The sequence below is a fragment of the Lichenostomus cassidix genome, chromosome 1 (genome assembly GCF_008360975.1).
Source record: "Lichenostomus cassidix isolate B80296 chromosome 1, HeHo_3.0, whole genome shotgun sequence".
Taxonomy (NCBI): domain Eukaryota; kingdom Metazoa; phylum Chordata; class Aves; order Passeriformes; family Meliphagidae; genus Lichenostomus; species Lichenostomus cassidix.
Window position 1 is genome coordinate 68300416 of NC_139479.1, and position 16219 is coordinate 68316634.

The window sequence follows — 16219 nt, forward strand, 5'->3', positions numbered from 1 at the left end:
CAAGATAATTTCCAACACTTATCTGCTCATTAACTCTGACGAGAAAAACTGCTTCCCTATCCACTGCATGGCTAGTGCTCATGCTTTTCAGGAACATAATCTCAGTGGGAAGGAGAGTATGGCTGTGTATTTCTTCTGACTAGCCAAAGTAAGGGCTGAAGGTGCTTCACAAGTGTCTCAAAGCCCATGATTCCAGTTCACTGAATGTTGCTGTATGGAGAACAGGAAAACCCAAATGCACTCCAAACTGGAGCTTTATATTTGAACATGCCTATGCTGTGAGGGAGCCAGGCCTGTTCAGGGGACTTAGGCAGGTTGGATACAAGACAACATTGCAGTGAGATGTTTTTACAGAGGGTTATGGACCTTGCCAGACCTGCTGGACATTCCCTTTTTACAGGTTGCTAGCAATGCAATGGTCAGAGTAGGCTGTAGTAAAGTCATACCCAAAGATATCACCCTGAGCTGCCTACTGGTCTGACTTACAACGGGCCTTTGCAAATCAGCAGTAAGACTCTACACCCTGATCTCACCAGCTATCACTGTTTGGACCTGTGATAAATCAGACAGAAAAGAACAGAATAGTTTTTTAACAGAATATTAGTTTCTGTTTTGATTGTTTCTTTTGAAAACTCACAGTTTAGGATGTACCGTAAACAGTGACCATGGAACATAGAACATGGCCAAGCCCAGAACCAAGCTTAACCAAGCTGAACCAAGCCAGAATTGCTGGAGCAATGGTAGATCTACATGCCTTTCTCTGCATCTCCTCCTGGGAGAGCTGGGAACTGTCAAAATCAATAATAAATTGAAAACAGGGATGGCTCAGCTTTATCATGGTATCAGATAGATTTCCTCGAGTATGTTTAGATAATAGCACTAAAGAAAATAGAAGCTGGTTTACAGTAGAGCTGCTGTTACCTGTGTCATTCAACTGCTGGAAAAGCAGCACTAGGTAATTTTCAGGGAAAACTCATTGCATATAAGTATGTGAGGGAGGAAAACAGCCACAAATGAGGACCAGGAGGAAAACAACAGGCATACAGTCACAACCAGGGAAAGCAAAGGGAACTGACACTCGTGTGGATGCAGAATAATGAGCCTTGTGGAGCTATGATTGACAGTGGGGCTTATCAGCAGCCTGAAATGGCAGGGATGCTCCTCCAGAAAATGATATTGCAAATGAATTGGAAGAATGAAAAATTATGACAGTGACTCTGACAAGCTCCAAGGAAAGTGAATGCTTCAGCAAGTGCTTCAGCAGGCCCATAAGCAGCAGTGACACAGGCTGCAGATTCTCTCCTGAGGGCAGCTCAGTCCAGCATCCACAGAGAGAAGGAGCAGTGAGAACAGATCTCAGCCCTGACAGAAATTTCTGCATACTGCAGAGAACTGAAAAGCTTCAAAGAAGGAACATTATTTACACAGCTCTTATATTAAAACCTGTGCCCTCTTATGTGCCATCCTATTCTTATCTGTTGATCTTCTCTGGCTTTGTGGCACCATTCAGTAACACCCCAGTTAAACTGTCAAACTATTGACTCTCACACTTCTTTAATACCCAGGGTTCAACAATTAGGACCAACAGCCAACTGCCCTGTGGGGTCTGGGGAGTGTTTGAGGTATTTTCCCACTTTACTTTCCACTGGGACAAGGTTTTACTGGACATCCCTGAGCCTGAGTTCACCTGCACAGACATCATGGACTTTGTGATTTTCCTGCTGAAGCTAACTCCTTGCCAATGGGGACTTCAGTTTAAAGCAGGAGTGAGTGGGGGAGGAGAAGACTAGCAGCAGAGTACACAGTTCATTTGCCCATGCTGGGCTGATGGTCTGTCAGGGTTTGTTACAGCCTCAGACATCATTAGCCTCCATAGGATTTGTATGCAACAGAAAACAGACAGTCAAGAAATAAGGACTCTCTTCTGGCTTCCGTAAGAGCAGAGGGAAAAGGCTGCTCCAGGGCTCCCTGCAAGCATCTGTTATACAGCCTCTCCCAGGGCAGGCCACCTGTCAGCCTCTATCCCCATGGACATTTCCATTTGGACACTGCCCTGTGCACATCGCTTTGCTTTGTAATGACACTATGTGGACTCTGAAGCAATTGAAAGAAAAAAATTATGATGTATCTGCTCTTCTGTGGAGAACACATTTATAATCAAGTTCTAAAGACAGGGTTGGAGGACTGAAATGGGATTTTCTGCCTCTCCTGTTTTTTTACTTTCTTTCCCCGTCAGCACATACTTGTTTCACCACACTTTCCTACACTAACCTCAGAGATGGACATGTTTTCATTTCAGGCACTTGACCTATTGTCCTTGGTATTGTACTTAACCAAACTCAGCTCTAAGCCCCTAAGAATGAATGGATTACTATCTATGAATTTTGTAAAAATGCTGTAGGAAATGTCAGCTTCACAGTTTCCAGGGCTTGTGTTTAAAGAAAAAGGATTACTGTGCCAAGCAGTGAATTACCAGCTCCTAACTCCTGCAAATAAGACAGACGTGAATCTTTATTAAACATCTGAGAAAAACTGGGATTAAAACTGTACTGCTGCAGTCCAAACACTGCCCTGTTTGCCCTGATGTTCTCTGCCCCCTGTCCCAGGAGAGGCCGTGCCCATTCAGGCACCCTCATTTGGGGCTTATTGTCACAGCTGGGGACACCCAGGGGTGCTTCCCACACTGGCAGTGTCCTCCCTCAAAGGGAGACAAAGGCGTGACTGCCATCCAGCTGGAACACCTCACAGCCTGCATAGGGACAGTCCCCCTCGTTTTTCCCCTGGTGAACCCTAGTAAGACTTTTACTGAACAGTACAAGCCTGTGGCTGCAGAGCTGCTGGAGCCTGTTTTTCCCCAGGCTTGGCACCAACTTCTTGGGTTACCTGTGATAAGGTGAGGCAGCTGCAGTTAGGGCATTTGTCAGAGCAACACCCCCATGGGCTGTGTGGGGATCAGCCAGGCTGCTGAGACACCCTGAGCCCACATGGCTTCTCTGATATGTAATAATGCAAGTCAGTTCATCCACCCATGCTTCTGAGGCAGGGCACATGGGGTATTTGGCTGCTGCCCTCACGGCACAGGAGAGTACTTGAGATTAAAGATTTCTATTTCCATACCAAATTTGGCTGAAATTGGCCAAAAGGAATTAGGAATACAAGAGAGTCAAAAGACAAGTAATATTTTACAGTGTGATGCTTGGGGGTAGTGCTGTACAGGGCCAGCTGTTGGACTCATTGATCTTTGTGGGTGCCTTCCAACTCAGCATGTTCTGTGATTCTGTGATTAGTTTCCATCTGAAAAGCAAGCTTCAGCCCAAGTTTCCTTCACTCCATCTCACCTGGTAAGCCTGATCCTTTGGCACACTGAAAGCTGCTTCATCATTTACACTCAAAAGTATGTGTAGAAGTATTATCACAACTCCTCACAGGCACTCTTCTCACTAACCACATCTCCACTTCAGCCTGCTGACCATGTCCAGACACCTGGAAGGGGTGGTGGCACCTGGTGCAGTTAATGGCAGTTTTCCTGGGAAGAAAGAAGGTGAAAGAGAACCATATCAGGAGAGTGTGCTGATACAAGAACAGCAGGAGAATATAGTATGGATGGGAAAGAAGAGGGGGAAAAAAGAATGGGAGAATATGGAGCAAAACTAGAAAGAAAGTATAGGATGAGATAAAATCAATCCAGTATTAATCTGATGCAAATTTACTTGCATCATTCAGTTAGAGACCACAGTGCATATACCAGTAAAAAAACGTGTGTATACATAGTTCAGGTATTCATTCCCAAGGATTAACCATTTTCTAGGAGGAATATCATTCATTTCATTTCCAATAAGGAGAGCATTAACATTTATAAAAAGAAGCTCAGGGCAGGAGATGAAAAGACAACTGGCAGCAGTTGTTATCCCCCAAGTGGTCTCAGATAGAAGTCAGATTTGAAATAAATAAACAAACCTGAGCAGGAGCATGCTGATCTAGATGCTCTTAAAAATGAGCGGTTTGTATAGCTCCTAATTGGAGTGACATCTGCTTTGTCCTTAGTAAGTGACAACTGAGAAGGTCTCTTCCCAAAAACACTTTTGACATTATCGACGTAATCAGAAGTCATCCCAATATATGCAGGCAATTAGTGATAACCACATTTCAAATAAGAAGTAAATCTACCACAAGTGTCAATATTCATCTGGAGCATATGAATCTTTGAGTCATATTTAAATGAGTTTCCTTAATTAAACTGACAATGAAGTCAGTTCATGTTTATGAAAGTGCACCTCTTCCTCTGTCATCACAGGTTAAAGATTCTCTGGAACTTTCTCGCCTTTCTTTATTAAGAGCTTGTAGAATTGAACCAAGTTCGATATTTTGCAGTCTTGTGCCTATCATCATATGTGGGCTCACCCACATGTTTTGGATGCTCACAGAAAAAGAACTCATGCTTTAAAAAGCTGCAGCACTGCTGAGTCTAAGTAGGGGCAGGTATGAGTCTTGCCCTGAGTAGATGGGGTGCTGCCTGTCAGGGTAAGATGTAACATTTCATGCAACTGTACAGATCTACATTTAGATTCTTTTCTACATTTCAAAATCACTTATAAAATTACATATAAAAAAGTGAAGCCATGCATGAAAATATTACTGTTAGAATAGAACTTTATAGCATTCATAAAAAGAGGCAACTCTGGCCATCAAACGGCCCTGCAGCTGTACTTGCTTTCAGTTTTCAAAATATGGTGTTTATTAACAAGAAAGTATCTGATAACCAAATAAAAATGCAAAAACAGCCACTTAAATCTGTAAATGCAGAACCTTCCAGCACATCTTTATTAAATTGAAAGTATGAATAATGCTATCTGAGCTAATAGTTCTTTTTGCAAGGATCTGGGATATTTTTAATGTGTCCGAGACTTTAGCTCTCTGGCTAAACTGGCCTTACATACTCAGCTCAGGCTGCCTTGAGCCTGGATGACTTTAAAAGAACTATAATCTAGGATGGAATTGCAAGTCAGATCTAGGGCATCTGTGCCTGCAGTATTGTTACATTGTCCACCAGCATCATTCAATCTCCCTTTGCTGTCTGCATTCGGTCCTTGTAAATAAAGTAAATACTGCCTCCAGCTCAGGCTCCGCTTTTTCAATTGCAAGTCTCAAAGCTGACAACAAATAGGAGGTATGCATTATCAACAAGAGTTTGCTGAAATCTTGATGGAGCTATTCAAAGCAATTTTTATGTGAGAGACTGTGTTAGAGATAGGAACCTGCCATGTCAAAGGGCAGGCTACTCTTTCTCCACCTGACACAAATCTCTCCGTTAACATTTCAATAAATGATGCTCCTCAGTTGCCTCCTGGGAAAGGATCAGGGTCCAGGACAACAGCTTTTTTAGGGATTGTAGGAAAGAGCACATTCTAAGTAATAGAGTTTTCTTTCAGTTCTGAAGATGAGTCTGGAGTGGTTCATGCCCTGAGTACGTAATCATCTCTAGCTTTACATTTCCTGATGGATTTCTCTCTTTGCACACACTTGCATCTATTTTCAAATAACTGCCATCTCCTTTCCCTGTCCTTGAAAACTAACTCTTGTGCAAGGTACTGTCAAATTCTATCCTCCCTCCATACAGTGTGTCATGTTGTGATTTTCTTCAACCAGCTGATGAGAGGAATTAGAAACTGCTCAGTGGTGATAAAGAGCCTGTTTCAAAGCTTTGTCAATTTAATTTTTACTTGTTAATTAGAATCAAAACTTCAGTAAAATGTTAGCTGAGCTGAGAACGCTAATGCAGGGGATATTCAATTTCTTGAGTTACTGGGGAATTCCTAACTATGGCTACACAGCTAACCATAGATAGGAGAGGAAGGTTGACATCCCAGGTAAAAAACACATCCCTGTATAAGCTGCAGAATGTCTGAGCTGCTCTGCAAGGACTTTCAGGATCTTCCAAACCGTTACCAGTCAGCAGAGGGCAACACAGTCACAAAAACAAGGAAAAGCTTCCCAGGCTCTTCACAAATGTGTAACCCAAACTGTCAGCTTCCTCTGCTAACGTGAGCAGGATCAGGCTCCATCTCACTGCAGACAAGGGTGAAACATTTTGTACAAAACCCTCTCTTCCACAATTACAGCTGATAAGTAAATGAAAAGACTCATAATAAGTGAACCAACTACAGTTGTCAATAGTCCAGTAGAATAATTCTGAATTTCTATGTGATAACCAAGAAATAACTGACTACAGCAAAACCTGTGAGCTGGATAAGTACATTTTAAAGGTAAGTTCAGCACAGGGAAATGGGACAGACTCTAATCTGGAGAACTAAACAAATGCAAATTCTAGTGTTGCCTTGAAAAAAAAGTTGTAAGAATTTTTCACTCTCGATGGCAATGTTCCAAATACTGGACCAGACCCTGAGGGTCCAAAATTTAGCACAATTTGCCATACATCTATGTGCTACCCTGGCATCCAAGGGGCAGTAGTATGGAGGGGCTTACTCCCACTCTGCACCTAGGTTTTCCTTTGTGGAGGATGGAATTTGTGTCAGACTGGGGTCGAGGAGAGACAGACATATGCATAGTGAGGAAGCTCAACAGAGCTGCAGCAGAAACAACAGATAGAGAACATGGCAGGACAGAGGAATCCACTGGATATTTCTGGCCTTTTTTTAAAAATAGTCACTGCCTGTATGCCAAGTCTCTGAGAATATGCAAACCATATCAGCTGGGATCAAATATCAGTTATGCTCTTCTGACAATGACCAGAAGTAGATACCTAGAGAAATGTTTAAGCAAGGAAATGCCTGTAGAGATATTGCCCAGAACATCCTGCCAACCAGTCACAACCTGCAGGGCAGGGACTGGCTGGACCATAGGGGCTGTGTTTGTGTTTACCAGCCCTTCACTGACTTCTCTGATGAGTCTTTAAATGCATGAAGACCTTTATCACCCTTCAATTCCTGTGGCAAGGAGTTCACAGACCCCACAGATATTTGAAGAATCACCTTGGGTTTTGCCCTGAAACTTCTTAGTCACTGGTTTCCCTCATGTGCTTGCACTGGAAGGTGTGGTGAAAACTGTCTCCTTTTCCCTATCACCTCAACACTTAGAGGCTGTCTTCCTCTCTCCTCTGTCACCTTTTTTCCTGCTGGAAGAACTTTACCATTTATTTCTCATAGGGAAGAAGCTCCATTCTTCTGACCACTTTTGACATCCTGCTCTGAACATTTTCCAGTCCTAATCTAGCTTTTTTGAGAGGGAGTTGAATTTCCACTTCTGTATTGCAGGGAAAAACTGTGAAATCTACCAAAATAACAACTACAATTGAAGATTATTAAAGTACACTATTCAGCTGCCTATTTGCCTTGCAGCAGAGATGCACAATAAATGCTACTATAACTTAAACAAATGACACTCAGAAGTCAAATGAAACAAATGAAAATCGGAAGAGATGAAAATCATTCCTTCTCCTTTACTCCCTACCCTAGAGAGGAAAACCCTCACAAATTATCTCCTCCTTCCAATTCTGCAACACAGCATCCCATATCTTATTCTAATAGCATCTGTTCTGATCTGCCATAGTCAGAGTGGCAGTTTCAGGTTTCCAAGCCATGCACAGCTTTCTTTTCTCATCATGAATTCTGCCTTTCCAGCATATCAGACATAATGTGGTTGCTATGGAATTGAGTTTGCCTTTTGCTGTTAAAAGATGATGAGCTTTCTCATTTAGCAGCATGCTGTTCCACGGTCAGGGCCTGGGAGGGGCTCCAGCGTCTGGCACACCAGAGGCAGCTGATGTTCCCCTTTCAGGTCTTTATGACCCAATTTGCATTTTCCATACATATTCTTTCTGAACAACCACTCACTGTTTTATTTCTCTCTTTATGAAACACAGTCCATCACCAAGGATTCTTGAACAGACTTTTCCATTTTTGGAATGGGGAAAAGCACAAATGTAAAATCTGTAGCTTTGGTTGTTACCCATCTGCTCCTTGTGACTGCAAGCACTTATGCAAACCCCATGGCAGCCTTTGGGTTTGCTACATCCCCCCTACATCCCAGGACACAGCGAGTCTGCAGCAAAACAGAGCACTGGAGCAGGGGGGATTCATGCTGCTGCAGGTGGGTAGATATTCCACAGGTTGCTCTGTTAGATCAGTACTACCAGCCAGGATGATCTGGCATCCAGGAATAATGTCTCCCTGTGGCTGAATGCACATGTAGCACACGCAGACCTGAGGGGCCCACAGGGTTTGCCCGAGGCAGAGCCGTGCTGCGGGACACGGACACACAGGCCCAGGCCCTGAGCGCCTGGAGGAAGTGCAAGCCTCTCCTCCACGCACGGAAGGTGTCCGTCCTTGTCGCAGATAAGGAGCTGGCAGCACAGGCCCTGCTCTCGGCGGGGATGCCGGGCAGGCCGTGTCTGCAGGCAGGCAGGCAGGGAGGCCCCAGCTGTGCGCTGCTCCACACGTAGCGGAGAGAGGAGGAAGGATTTCCTCTGCTCGCTCCCAGCCCTGCACGCAGCCCCAGCATGAATCACGAGCCTACAACTGCAAGATACCAGGGAGCTGCTCCAGCTTCCTGCATGCAGCCTACCTCAGCCCCAAAAGAAAGCACTCAGTTAGCAGTGCTCTGCGCTCTCAAGCTCTGTAAAAAATATCCATTGTTCACCTTTCATTTTGCTGGCCCTTTTGGCAGGAGAAGTGAAGGCAGAAAAAAGAAGAAATTCCACAGATAAGTTACGTGGAGGCTGAAAAAAACACTGCAACTCACAAATTTAATTTTCCCAGCTGTTTGGCTTTTGAACCTCCATTCTGAGATGACACTGGACAGTTTCAAAACTGATTAATGAGTGTTACATTGCTGGCTGCCAGGACCAGCATCCCACTGGATCAAAAGAACAGGCAGTCTCATCAAAGAAAGACCAGACACAAGAGATTACACCTCACATCTCACTGGAAACCCACCTATGAAATCAAAAGAAAACTAAAGGTTGTCAGGGGCCATATGCTCAAATTTTATGGTCTTCCAGGACTGAAATATCAGACTCCAACCCAAACTGTGTAAAAGCACTACAATTTTCAGCTAGACAAAGCTGTCAGGTGATATGCAGCTTCTTGACTAGAAAACACTGATTTTTGTCATAGAACGGGTAGGAAACAGTTAAAGTACCTCTGTGTGGTTATTTTAAAAAATAAATAATCTTTATCTTACAAAACAAGTTAAACCTGCTGGAGTGATTAACAAGTAGGGAATCCAGGGTCAGGTTTTGTAGGGCCTGTTCTGCTGCCAGCTGCCCAAAGGCTGGGTAGGTTTGGGAGAGCAGAGCAGAAGTGTGACCCCTGATGCAGCATATCTGGAGAGCATGATGGTGCAAGAGATGGATACACAGGGTAACACAATGTCTGAAAGGTGATCTTTCATTAATACTCTTGGATTAGTAATCTCAAAGCCAAAATCTTCTTAGGTATATATCAAAAACCATGAGAATTCAAGACACCTAACAGAACATTTTAGGATTTGATTGTTGCAGCCTAGGTAGGTCAGAAGGAAGCTGTGAGATGTCAGAGTGAGGTATCTCCCAATTCATTAGGTGAAACCCACAATGGAGAACCTAATCCCTATTTAGATGAGATCTGGCCAATACTGGAGTCAAAAGTACCTTCAGTGCTTTTTTCATTTGCGGAAAAATCTGTGGGGAAGGAAAAGGCTGTCCTGGGAAGTGGAAGCAAGTGGCTACACAACTGTACTTGCCACAGTGAATTAGGCAGCCTGCCGTAGGACCAGTTCAGAAAAACAAGTATCCCCCAGCATATCATAGCGCTGCTACAGAACAAGGACAGCCTTTCCAGCAATCAGCTGGCACAAGAGAGTGCTTCCTCTCAGTCTCTGCTTTGCTCTCAGCCTCAGGCTTTGGTGGGATGGTGACAAAGATACATTTTTAAATGTATGTATACATTCTTTTGCATGGAAGTACATTAAATATTTATATTAAAGGTGGATTTAAGGCTATTTGAGGTGAAAAACAAATATACTATGTGTGGCCTAACACATTTTTATTTATATGTGAAAATTGCTGGCAGCAGTGCGGAGGCTGCTCTTGTACGTGTGCTCTCCCAGGAGATGATTAAAAAAAAATTAAGAAACGACATCTTGTACTGTCCTCTGGAGACTTGTAATTTGAATATCTTCATTGAAACTCCCTCTCCACAAAGGGAGATGGCAGTTTCAATTCCTGCTCTGAAGACTGCCAGCAGTGTTTAGACTTATGCCCAACACAGGGACCTGGATATATCCGTGTGGGCATGTGGAATCAACAGCATGGAAATCAAAATGAGACAGGTCCCAGCATTTAGCTATAGTGTCCCATTGCCATCCCACTGAAGCAGTAGTGGGCTTGTGCTGGCAGAAGCATGGGTGAGGCATCACAGGAACGGGAGGCAGCAGTGGGAGGCAGTGTTGCATCATCTGCATTTAAAGTCATTTTGTTTCCTCTTCATAAACCAAGGGAAAGCACAGCTCTTAAAAGCAATTCAGAGTAGGAGACTGTATTCAGCTGTCTTTATTTTACCACTGGGAGCTTTAAGCTATCCTAGCCTATTTGAAAAAATATGCCTTAGTGCTTTAAAGTCATTTTGGAAAGGGAAATGTGTGCATCAAGCTGCATAGCTCCTGCAGCATAAAGAGAGGTCAGGAGTTGATTTTGCATAAAGATTTTGTTATCCGGTTCATGGGGAACTGTTACTGTCAGGCTGCTTCAGGGATGGAAATGTCTTTGCTCTGGACCAGACAGTTCTTATTGCTCCTGATCACATCAGTGCTGATGAACAGAAAATTCATTTTACAGTTGCACAACCCATTAATCGAATTCCAGTCCTCTAGAAACAGGACCCTGCTGTAAATCAGTCATCAGCACTCCCTTCATGATCAGTGGCTAATGCCAGGTGCTGTCAGGCAGGGTTTCACTCCCCATGGTAGCAGGGCCTGTCCTGAGATGCCACACAGCCATTGTCCAAACAGCACCCAAAATCTGGTAGTGCTCATCTGGGGAGACTGCAGCCAAAGAAGCTGAACGCAGTGAACTCACCAGAAGCACTTCATGAAGTTCAAATAGTTCCACTTATTTTTCATTTATAGTTGATAATCCCAAGTGCTGCTAGGGTCATGCAGCTCACTGTGACACATTTGCCACATTTTGTTTTCCTGGAATTATATAGCCTTTGTTTCTCTTGCAGTATCTGTCCTGTGTATCCAGGTTTGACACATCAGATAGAGGAACTCTGGAACCACAATCAAGCTTTGTTTCCTTCTTTGGGATTTCAGGGCAGAGAACAAAGCTACTGAGATGAGAATTGAGCCTTTGACTTATTAAATATTAATTACTCATAAGTTTTTGTTTATTGCAGTTTGGTTAACTTGTACCCAGCTGACTAAAAATCACTCTTCCCAAAAATAAATCAGTTTAATGACTAAATGCCAGACCATGAAATAGGATGTGTAATAATCCACTTTATCCTTTATTTAGCTGGAGGATAAAATAACCACAAAACAAAACCCACAAACTGCTTTGTTTTTCTGCTCCATCCACATCACTTTTTACTGGGGCTTATTTGCCTGCAGGGTCTAGAGATGCCATCTCAACTTTCTTGCTTAAATAAGCTTCAGTCCTTGGGAGCAGGTGAACACTTCTTATCCACATAGTGAGCACTCCACAGTGATTCTAAGCTGGCTCTGCTCAGCAATCCCAAGGCCTTTATTGGGTCTCCAAAACACCTCCTTCCAGGTTCTGGTCCCTCCTGTGCACTCCTCAGAGTTATTGAGCTACAGCTGCCTGGTTCAGCTGAACTGCCTTTCCAAGTCAGTGCTACAGAGCCCCAGACCCATCAAGGGAGGCAGAAGCTCAGGCAGCAAACACAGGTCATGAACAGCTGGATGCGTCTGCTGACAACTATTTTTGCATGTCCGGTTCTGTCACAGCTGCTAGAAGTCAGGATGACATCAATTCTAAGGTGGACAGAGAGGAGAGATGACAGAAGTGTAACCTACAACTAGGTATGCCTTATAAAAGGATCAGCTCTGTTTGAATCGATGGACAAATTATTTCTCTGTCTTTTCAGATAAGTATTCTGCACAGCTGAGAAATCCCTGACTCCCAAATTCCTCCCTTTCCCCTGTCACACAACCACAGTTGTTTTGTATTTGGAAGCCCATCTGAATTTCATAACAAATAATTTTGTCATTTATTAGCATAATGGTTCACATAAATAGACTGCTTGAATATGAATGCAACCATCATCATCACCCTTCACCTTAAGCAGGCACGATGAGTGCAGTGGGTCTGCAGTGATCATCTTGCAGATCATTTTTCCGCGTTGAAAAACTCTCTTTTCTTTGAGAAAGGATCCTGCTGCAATTAGCAGTGTACTGACACATGGCAGCTGCTGTCTCAAAGAAGCTGCCATGCCAAGAAGATCTGACGTATTTTTAGACAGTGTTTTAGGGGAAATCAACAGCCAGGTACTTTCCAGGTACCTATGATACCACTGCTTGCCTATTGAAAAGTAAAGTCAGAACAGTATAAGAAGAGCTGAGATATTTAAACTGTTCACTTTCATAACTTTGTGTTAGGTCACTGATGGGATGGAAATCACAGCTTGGAAGGTGGGATTCTTACGTAATATTACTTCTCCTTCTGCTCCCAAGCACGTATTACTCCAGCTCCAGCCTTCAAATGCACATTTACACAAACTCATTGTCTCAAATGTGCCTATGCCACACTAAATTCCCATCTCTAGTACTGAAACGTGTGCTCCAGAGAGTCTGCCTGGCACTGGTCTCACATCCTTTCAATATGTATATGAAGAAGGCAACAAGAATAGGGCCAGATGGCAATGGGAATGGAAATGACATGACGTACATATGTGATGCGATTTTCTTTCTTTTTTTTCTTCCTTGTGAATAAAGCGTCTTGTGAAAAGAGGAATTATATGCAGTATTTATAACAGGCCTTCATAAACATCCCCAAATTCCAAGCAGAAGACAAAAGGCATGAATCATATCACAGCAGGCGCTATAGCTGGGGAAGTGGCCTTTATGAAGATTGCTTCCGTAATTTGGGCTCCAGAATGAAAGAGAGCTGCTCTTAGGAGATCTGTAGGAAGTTGATAATGGCTTATTTAATTGTAGTATCACTAATAAAATCTGTGTTTTCATCAGGAACATTTCCTTAGCTAAAAATGCCATGATTCTTCAACCGTAGTTTGATCCTGTTAATTTTGTCCATAAATGATATAATGCCAAAAAAATAGATTAGGACATTATAGTTTCCTTTAAAAGGAAACTTTCAGACTGTGGCTGTAATCCACACCATACAAGATGATAAACCCATAATAACTGACTTAGTATGCAGAAATAAAACAATTACTCATAAACCAGAGATCATAAAGCAAGGAAATTCGTTCTCTATCAATTACAGAGGAAATGAGACTATAATTTGCTCTTTATGACTTGACAGCCAAAAATCTTCCATTAATTGACTCTTGTCATTAAAGGAATTCTCCTCTTGAATAATTCTCCACCAGTTTTGGTGGCAGTTTTATGTTCTTAACCTATTTGGTGACATTGAACTTGCATCATATTCCTTGTACCAGAAGAATACCACCCCATTCCTATTAGCCATGGGAAAATCCCAAAATAGAAAGGATGTGATCTGAAGCAAATTCTGATATCTACACTGAAAAGTGTAAGACCATCTAGATTTATGGGATTGATGGATGCCAACTATCAAATCAAAGGGATCTACACATACCACTCATTTTCAGATGTATTTGTCTTCAGACAGCCACAAGTGAAAATAGTAGATATCAATATAATTTAAAATTAAAATATGAAGTACTAACCTACATGTTTTCCCCACTATTAAACACCAGAATTTTGGCAAAGCTGACAGCAGATCTCAGATCATTCAGCAATGCCAGCCCTGATGTGTAGCTAGATTTCTTTTCCTACTGAAAGTAGGCAGGGATTTTTTGGGAAATAAATAGTTAGGGGCATTAATGAGCAGCATGTATTGTGGGACTCAGACATCTGTGAATACATTCCCTGTTCCTACAACAGAAGAAGACAGGCTCCTGTAAGTCACAGCGAGATGTTAAGGCAGTGATGGCCAACAAATACCCAGTGACTATGTGCAGATAATAGCATGATTATCATGTATCCCTGATGCTGGGTTTGTGCCTTGTTTTGTGGACCCTGCAAGGCTGGTTTGCAGTTTCCTCACCTTTGTATCATTAATCTACAATGCAGAGGCTGCAGCTGGATCCAGAAGATGCACAGAGGGCACAAAAGATGTGTGGATCAAAAGGTGGATCAAACACTTCTTCCTGTACACAGACATTTTGTCACAAGCCACCTTACCCTGTTTAAGGTCCTCAGTAGCTTTGCATCACTTCATGGCATTTTCCACTAGAGAAGTGCTCAAGGTCAGGGCAGAAAGACAGGCAGAGTTCAGTAAGGAATCCTGCACAGTACCACTGCCTTGGTGGCTGAGAAAGCCAGGAGGAAGAGGATACAATGAGATTTTAATAGGAATATAGCTCTTCCAGCTTGCTACAATTGCAGTCCAGCCAAGAGAAGATAAGGCTGGAGCATTCCTTTGCACAAACCAAAAAACTGCAAGTGATAGCTGACAATTGCTTTAAAGGGGGAAAATGGATGAAAGCAGAGCTTTCTCAAGCAAAGCTTCAAAGCATGAAAGGCAAAAAAATTCCCAGAGCTGTCTACTTGCAAGCAATATCAGGCTGCCTGCAGACGACTCCAGACAATAACAACAGCCTCAAGGGAATAGGCAAGATAGGATATCATGATAGCTGCAAAATCAAATATTGCAGATACTACCATCCAAGTCACACATAGGGCATGGCTGGAATGATAACCAGGACTCCCTAAAAGCCATTTTACAGGCTGTGTGACACTGAATAGCATTCAGGAAGGTTCATCAGCATGAAAAACATGTGGGAGGGAGGAAGATTTATTGCGCAGAAATGTACAGTGCAGTCATGGCTGAAAGCTCTGAGTTTTTATTGCTCCCATGCAAATTGGAGCAAATTTGATCACACGCAACATTATGCATATTTTCATCAGCAGGGAAAAAATTCAATAGATAGTATTTTGAAAAATGAGAAATTCCAAGAACAATCAGAAAATAAAAACTGTCAGTTTTTCCTGGCTGAAGGATTGGTAGATATTCAGGAAAAAAATCACTTTAGGGAATAATTATTACCTTGATTTCAGTTTCATTGTCTAGCTGATGGGACTCAGCAACTGAGACAGGTTTGCTCTGATAATGCTGGTAGGGTCACAACATTGAGGATGACAGCTTATTTTCTCATGACTTCTTAACATACAGAGGATTGTCTAAGTGATAGACATTAATAGACATGAATACGACAATGCTGCAGCTGCCTCCATCAGATGTGTTCCCCAGGGTTGTTAAAGCATCTGTTTCTTTTCACCTTTGTGAAGTAATTGCAATTGTCTTCTACATGCAGCCTCATCATTCTGCTGGGATGTTTCTACACTATGTCCATTATTGAAAGGGAATGAATAATATATCGTCAACGAGCAACAGCCACTCACTTTGTCTTTCTAAATTCCTTTGTCACTGCAGAGCACATTAATGTATTATAATAGCTATACTTGTAACCTAAGCTGCATCCATTGCATTCCTTCCATTATGTGCGGTGATGATACAGTTGTTGAACAGGTATTATTGCTAATATCCATGAAATATCACAAAGTGTCTTTTTTTTTTTTTTTTTTTTTTTTAGGACCAACAGATCTAGAAATCCCACCTTGCTCAGATTTTTCTTTTCCATTGCAAATTCATCTTTGGATAGAATTTTTATTATACTTTAGCAATGTTTTTCCTCATATGTTGCTAAAAAATAGTGTTACTATCCAACAGCCTGGTCATTTTTAATCATTCATTGGAAGGTTGGTGTGGGGTTTTGTGTGAGGTTTTGTGTTGCTGACCACTAAGCCCAGGTCAGTACTTGACACCCTATGTCTGCATTAGCAAGGGGAGTGGGAACGTGGTGTGAAAGGCTCTAATTTCTACATAGCTTTCTTTGCTTTACTGTTCTTATATCTGTTTTAAGGAGAGAGAGAAAAATTTGACTTTTACAAGTTACTCTTATCTCCGTGTCTCCCTCCTAAATTGTTAATAAGTGGCATA

The 16219-nt window shown here is 42.4% G+C and overlaps 1 long non-coding RNA gene across 1 annotated transcript; it reads right to left on the reverse strand.

Annotated features, from left to right (window-relative positions):
- Window positions 1-11533: 11533 nt before the first annotated feature.
- Window positions 11534-16219, reverse strand: LOC146444836 (uncharacterized). The gene is made up of 3 exons (XR_014850813.1): window positions 15266-16219; window positions 14264-14528; window positions 11534-11988 (listed from the first exon to the last, which is right to left on the reverse strand). It is a non-coding gene; the product is annotated as an uncharacterized LOC146444836 (long non-coding RNA).